Source organism: Schistocerca serialis, unplaced genomic scaffold, assembly GCF_023864345.2.
Source record: "Schistocerca serialis cubense isolate TAMUIC-IGC-003099 unplaced genomic scaffold, iqSchSeri2.2 HiC_scaffold_1235, whole genome shotgun sequence".
NCBI classification, from domain to species: Eukaryota; Metazoa; Arthropoda; class Insecta; order Orthoptera; family Acrididae; genus Schistocerca; species Schistocerca serialis.
Genome location: NW_026047442.1, coordinates 187,501 through 195,000, shown reverse-complemented (window position 1 = coordinate 195,000; position 7,500 = coordinate 187,501). Strand labels below are relative to the sequence as shown.

General features: G+C 54.3%; 2 non-coding genes across 2 annotated transcripts; both read right to left on the bottom strand.

The window, feature by feature from the left end:
• Nucleotides 1-532: 532 nt before the first annotated feature.
• LOC126436402 (5.8S ribosomal RNA) lies at nucleotides 533-687 on the bottom strand. Its single transcript, XR_007580636.1, has one exon. It is a non-coding gene; the product is annotated as a 5.8S ribosomal RNA (ribosomal RNA).
• Nucleotides 688-1,040: 353 nt separating this feature from the next.
• LOC126436410 (small subunit ribosomal RNA) lies at nucleotides 1,041-2,949 on the bottom strand. Its single transcript, XR_007580643.1, has one exon. It is a non-coding gene; the product is annotated as a small subunit ribosomal RNA (ribosomal RNA).
• Nucleotides 2,950-7,500: the final 4,551 nt, after the last annotated feature.

Genomic DNA, 7,500 nt, shown 5'->3' with positions numbered 1-7,500 from the left:
GGTCATATTTAGTCTCAGATGGAGTTTACCACCCACTTGGAGCTGCACTCTCAAGCAACCCGACTCGAAGGAGAGGTCCCGCCGACGCTCGCACCGGCCGCTACGGGCCTGGCACCCTCTACGGGCCGTGGCCTCATTCAAGTTGGACTTGGGCTCGGCGCGAGGCGTCGGGGTAGTGGACCCTCCCAAACACCACATGCCACGACAGGCGGCCGCCTGCGGGGTTCGGTGCTGGACTCTTCCCTGTTCGCTCGCCGCTACTGGGGGAATCCTTGTTAGTTTCTTTTCCTCCGCTTAGTAATATGCTTAAATTCAGCGGGTAGTCTCGCCTGCTCTGAGGTCGTTGTACGAGGTGTCGCACGCCACGCCGCCAGCCGGCTGTGCACGCTACCGAGTAAGTACCGGTATGCGAACCGCCAGGCGACGGGCGCGCATCGCACGTTTAAGGAGACGCGGCCGGCCCCACAGGCGGCCACGACACTCCCAGGTCAGCGAAGCGGGGCAAACGCCGCGCGCTTCAGTATACGTAGCCGACCCCTCAGCCAGACGTGGCCCGGGAACGGAATCCATGGACCGCAATGTGCGTTCGAAACGTCGATGTTCATGTGTCCTGCAGTTCACATGTCGACGCGCAATTTGCTGCGTTCTTCATCGACCCACGAGCCGAGTGATCCACCGTCCTGGGTGATCTTTTCATAGTTTCCACCATCTCTTTCGAGACAGTTGCATAGGCGGGACTGAGGCGTGTGGCGGCCCTGTTCCAGCGTTCAGTGTCCAACGGCCTCACGGCCGATGGGCGTCGTACGGCTCCACACCGGAGCGGACAGGCAGTCGGGCGAAAGTCATTCAAAACCGGCGCCAGGCGCCAGGTGCCGCAGGCCAGCCGCTCCAGCGCTTCAGCGCTCGTACCACACAACATTGCCGTTAGTTTTGAGACGAACGCGTGGTTCCGCACGCGGCGCACGGCTACTGCGAGCCGTACAGGTAGCTGCGTGTTGCGCGACACGACACGCACATCGAAAGACATGCAGTCTAGTCGGTAATGATCCTTCCGCAGGTTCACCTACGGAAACCTTGTTACGACTTTTACTTCCTCTAAATGATCAAGTTTGGTCATCTTTCCGGTAGCATCGGCAACGACAGAGTCAATGCCGCGTACCAGTCCGAAGACCTCACTAAATCATTCAATCGGTAGTAGCGACGGGCGGTGTGTACAAAGGGCAGGGACGTAATCAACGCGAGCTTATGACTCGCGCTTACTGGGAATTCCTCGTTCATGGGGAACAATTGCAAGCCCCAATCCCTAGCACGAAGGAGGTTCAGCGGGTTACCCCGACCTTTCGGCCTAGGAAGACACGCTGATTCCTTCAGTGTAGCGCGCGTGCGGCCCAGAACATCTAAGGGCATCACAGACCTGTTATTGCTCAATCTCGTGCGGCTAGAAGCCGCCTGTCCCTCTAAGAAGAAAAGTAATCGCTGACAGCACGAAGGATGTCACGCGACTAGTTAGCAGGCTAGAGTCTCGTTCGTTATCGGAATTAACCAGACAAATCGCTCCACCAACTAAGAACGGCCATGCACCACCACCCACCGAATCAAGAAAGAGCTATCAATCTGTCAATCCTTCCGGTGTCCGGGCCTGGTGAGGTTTCCCGTGTTGAGTCAAATTAAGCCGCAGGCTCCACTCCTGGTGGTGCCCTTCCGTCAATTCCTTTAAGTTTCAGCTTTGCAACCATACTTCCCCCGGAACCCAAAAGCTTTGGTTTCCCGGAGGCTGCCCGCCGAGTCATCGGAGGAACTGCGGCGGATCGCTGGCTGGCATCGTTTATGGTTAGAACTAGGGCGGTATCTGATCGCCTTCGAACCTCTAACTTTCGTTCTTGATTAATGAAAACATACTTGGCAAATGCTTTCGCTTCTGTTCGTCTTGCGACGATCCAAGAATTTCACCTCTAACGTCGCAATACGAATGCCCCCGCCTGTCCCTATTAATCATTACCTCGGGTTCCGAAAACCAACAAAATAGAACCGAGGTCCTATTCCATTATTCCATGCACACAGTATTCAGGCGGGCTTGCCTGCTTTAAGCACTCTAATTTGTTCAAAGTAAACGTGCCGGCCCACCGAGACACTCAATAAAGAGCACCCTGGTAGGATTTCAACGGGGTCCGCCTCGGGACGCACGAGCACGCACGAGGCGGTCGCACGCCTTCGGCTCGCCCCACCGGCAGGACGTCCCACGATACATGCCAGTTAAACACCGACGGGCGGTGAACCAACAGCGTGGGACACAAATCCAACTACGAGCTTTTTAACCGCAACAACTTTAATATACGCTATTGGAGCTGGAATTACCGCGGCTGCTGGCACCAGACTTGCCCTCCAATAGATACTCGTTAAAGGATTTAAAGTGTACTCATTCCGATTACGGGGCCTCGGATGAGTCCCGTATCGTTATTTTTCGTCACTACCTCCCCGTGCCGGGAGTGGGTAATTTGCGCGCCTGCTGCCTTCCTTGGATGTGGTAGCCGTTTCTCAGGCTCCCTCTCCGGAATCGAACCCTGATTCCCCGTTACCCGTTACAACCATGGTAGGCGCAGAACCTACCATCGACAGTTGATAAGGCAGACATTTGAAAGATGCGTCGCCGGTACGAGGACCGTGCGATCAGCCCAAAGTTATTCAGAGTCACCAAGGCAAACGGACCGGACGAGCCGACCGATTGGTTTTGATCTAATAAAAGCGTCCCTTCCATCTCTGGTCGGGACTCTGTTTGCATGTATTAGCTCTAGAATTACCACAGTTATCCAAGTAACGTGGGTACGATCTAAGGAACCATAACTGATTTAATGAGCCATTCGCGGTTTCACCTTAATGCGGCTTGTACTGAGACATGCATGGCTTAATCTTTGAGACAAGCATATGACTACTGGCAGGATCAACCAGGGAGCTGCGTCAACTAGAGCTGAGCAGCCGGCCGCCCGGGAGTGTGTCCCGGGGGCCCGCGCGAACACGCAAGCGTCCGCTCAATTATTCTGCAAACAGGAGGAGGCTGAGCTCCCCTGCACAACACACCTCGAAACCCTCTCAGGTCCCGGCGGCGCGCAGCGCCGTCCTAAGTACTTGGTCGGGTTCGAGAGAGGCGCAATCGCCCGGAGTTAGGCGAGTAGACGCTTTAGGTGCGACCACCCGTGCTCCCAACTGAGCTTGCCGCTGCCGACAGAGGCCCGGGAGCGTGCTGTCGTGGCATTGCCGGCGGGAGACAACACGCGCCACCTACGGTGACCGGCAGCTCCAACGCCAGCGCCACAGAAGGACAAAAGCCCCACTTGGGTGCCGAAGCGAACTCTCCCAGCACAGCGCACGCGCCAACACGTCCGCACAGCTGCGATACAAACCACCTGCGAGAACCGCTGGGGCGACCGAGCAGCAGACGGCGTCGCGGCGCCGAGCGCCGGGCGGCGGCGCATCCTCAGCGCACACAGTCCTCAATCGGACCAGCACACTGCAGATGGCCACCGCGCTTCGCACCGGGCCCGCGAGGACCTACTTTGGCCGCAAGGCGCCGCGAGCAGGGGGCGCCGGCGCGCAGCTGCGCCGCCTGCCGCGTCCGTCGGCCGGCGCGCCTGCCACTGGCCGCCCCCACCAGCCGGCTGTAGCGCGTGCGCCCACGCACCGCGCTGCCAGCACGCCGGGCGGCCCCCCTCACCGGCCGGGGACGGTCCCACCCAGCCACCGCCGCGTATCGCCTCACACCCAGATCCCCTTTCACGTTCGTGGGCATGGTGGGTCCCCTTTCACGTTCGTGGGCATGGTGGGTATCCATGAAACAACCGGTTAATAGCTCGACCGATCGTCGCCAACACTGATTCACCTCTAGCGAGAACAACCGCACCACAACGGGTTACCAGTTGTTCATTTGCGTAACGTCACCAGCAAACGTAGACGTCCATCGCCATTTGCAACGAGTATTGCATGCCTGTGTCAGGTGTCACAACACACTACGTCTGCCCACATAGACGCAACAACATGTGCACGCCTAGAGAACACGTGGAAGGTAGCCCCCGTACGTATGCGGTGTCCATTGCGCGAACGACTGTCAGCCGGCCTCTGCAGCATGTCGCAGATGTGGAACGCGGTGCAACATGCTATCACAGTGTGTGAGAAGAGACGACTACGTCCGAATACACGCTCCACTACATCAACAGACTGCTCATGCTGATCGCCATCCAGGGCGTCCGTTCCTCCCACACGTCTGAATGGCGTACCACACTGCAATCCAGCTCCTAAAGGGAGACGACACGTAGCTGCGTCCACAATATTTGGACTGTATGGTCCGCCGTTGCTAGGCGCAGTCGTCGTACGGTCACACATGTGCCACGATGTATCATTCAGTACATACGGACCAATGTGCAGCACAGTTTGTGGGTTTTGCGTACATCCGCGGACAGGTGACAGGCCGTACCACAACGTAGGCTGAGTACGTCGGCATGCGAAGGGCATTGAACATGCAAACTTCTCAACGACCAGCTTGCGAAGGCAGGGGGGAAGGGGGGGGGCATGTACGTCCTGCTGCTATCCACATTACAGTGTATAGCAGGAGCATGTGGAAAGTCAGCAACACTTGCAAGGTGTTTAACATGACGCGATACACAGGGGACCGGGCAGTGCGAATAGCGAACTATATTGCGAGGGTTGCGGTTAGGCAACACTACACTAATTTAACGAGTTGCATAACAATTACAGAGCAGGTTCAGCGACAACGTGCGTCAGGTTAAGGCGCAATATAGGTTAGGTTGAGGCGCAATATGGGTTACGTTAAGGCACAAATTAGGTTACGTTAAGGCACAAATTAGGTTACGTTAAGGCACAAATTGGGTTACGTTAAGGCACAAATTGGGTTACGTTAAGGCACAAATTGGGTTACGTTAAGGCACAACATGGGTTACGTTAAGGCACAACATGGGTTACGTTAAGGCACAACATGGGTTACGTTAAGGCACAACATGGGTTACGTTAAGGCACAACATGGGTTACGTTAAGGCACAACATGGGTTACGTTAAGGCACAACATGGGTTACGTTAAGGCACAACATGGGTTACGTTAAGGCACAACATGGGTTACGTTAAGGCACAACATGGGTTACGTTAAGGCACAACATGGGTTACGTTAAGGCACAACATGGGTTACGTTAAGGCACAACATGGGTTAGGTTAAGGCACAACATGGGTTAGGTTAAGGCACAACATGGGTTAGGTTAAGGCACAACGTAAGTTAGGTTAAGGCACAACGTAAGTTAGGTTAAGGCACAACGTAAGTTAGGTTAAGGCACAACGTAGGTTAGGTTAAGGCACAACGTAGGTTAGGTTAAGGCACAACGTAGGTTAGGTTAAGGCACAACGTAGGTTAGGTTAAGGCACAACGTAGGTTAGGTTAAGGCACAACGTAGGTTAGGTTAAGGCACAACGTAGGTTAGGTTAAGGCACAACGTAGGTTAGGTTAAGGCACAACGTAGGTTAGGTTAAGGCACAACGTAGGTTAGGTTAAGGCACAACGTAGGTTAGGTTAAGGCACAACGTAGGTTAGGTTAAGGCACAACGTAGGTTAGGTTAAGGCACAACGTAGGTTAGGTTAAGGCACAACGTAGGTTAGGTTAAGGCACAACGTAGGTTAGGTTAAGGCACAACGTAGGTTAGGTTAAGGCACAACGTAGGTTAGGTTAAGGCACAACGTAGGTTAGGTTAAGGCACAACGTAGGTTAGGTTAAGGCACAACGTAGGTTAGGTTAAGGCACAACGTAGGTTAGGTTAAGGCACAACGTAGGTTAGGTTAAGGCACAACGTAGGTTAGGTTAAGGCACAACGTAGGTTAGGTTAAGGTACAACATAGGTTAGGTTAAGGTACAACATAGGTTAGGTTAAGGTACAACGTAGGTTAGGTTAAGGCGCAATGTCGGTTAGGTTAAGGTACGATATAGCTTAGGTTAAGGTACACATTGTTGTAGGGAAAGGTGTATTTGGGGGGGGGGGGCGGCGGCAGGTTCGTTGATAGTGATTATCGTAAGTGCATGCCTGCGGGATCATCCGATTTGTCACGTCAGGATGCACTTGTGGCTCATGACAGGCGGCGCTCCGATTCCAAGGTTGTGGCAGATCTGTGTCTTTCATTCCTGCCATTGTTTGTGTACTGTGACAGGAGGCAGTATGGTGATGTTGGGTGCACCCCTGTGTAGGACATGTGTGGGTGTTCGTGGCTTAGCTGAGCAATGGCGGATGTCGGAAGGGTGGGATATTCTGTTTTCTGGGTGGACCTCCCGGTCTGGTTATGATAGTGTGGATTGTGTAATGTGGCGGAGAGGATGCACCGGATGTTCTTCCATGCTGGTGGTTAGATATTGTGTGTGTGCCTGTTAGAGGCAGAGAGTAGTGTGTGATAGTGTCTGGCTGACGTGTGGTTCTCATTGTGTGCAGAGTCTTTCAGCATGTATAGGGACGGTTGTATATATTATCTGTATTCTGATGGCTCTGCATTTATTACTAATCAGTGCCGTGTATACGGTTACTCTGGTTCCAGTCGAAACTGTTCTATCTCTGTACATTAGTGACACTGCGGCTCCACTATGTTGCTGCCCCTGTCGGCCGTTTCCCCCAGTGTATGGCTAGTGATTATCAGCAATCAGTCTATTAGTCAATACCGGTAGTGTGACGACTTCAAATGTCCGGGATGGGGGAAGCTAAACCCTTCCCGTGGGTCAGGGCCTAGAAAGACTCTTCCCACGCAGGAGGCTCGGACTGTCGTTACTCTTCCGAGAAATATATTTGCCCAGCGTTTTTTGCGACTGCGAGTGCAACGCCAGGAGGCTCCGACTGTCGTTACTGTTCCGAGATATATATTTGCCCAACGTTTTTTGCGACTGCGAGTGCAACGCCCACGGGTACCGACATGGATGGGGCGCTTCCTAGCTGATCGCTCGGCATGGGAATCAGTACAGTGAGCAATGCGATCGCGTCTGTAGCTTGTACGTGGTACAGCTCGCAGCTCATGTATAGGGACAGCGGGAATGTCGCATATTGGACATAACTCTTCATGAAACGCAAGTTATAGGTGTGGATTGCACATTACGAGTGCGGGAAACTTCCGCCGTTCATCCGCTGGCGTTGCGAGTTTGGCAGTTGGGGTGGGGCACGAGCGGGTGCGGGTGGTGTGATTGCCGGTCCACGACGTTGTGCGGCAGAGGCACTGGCGTTTGGGTGCTGTGGTCGACACAGGCTGCATGCTTTGTGGGTGGCGTCGAAAGATGGGCACTGTGGGCCCATCGATGTCTTAGTCGGCTTGGCGTCCCATAGATGGCGGTATCGTCGTTGCAGGAGCTCATGCTGAGGGAGACCTACAGATGGCGGTATGTTTTGTGGTGCGCTCGACATGGCGGACCTAGTGTTGTCAGATTCGCATAGATGGCGATACTGTTTTGCCAGCATGGTTGGCGTAGTTCCGTCGGA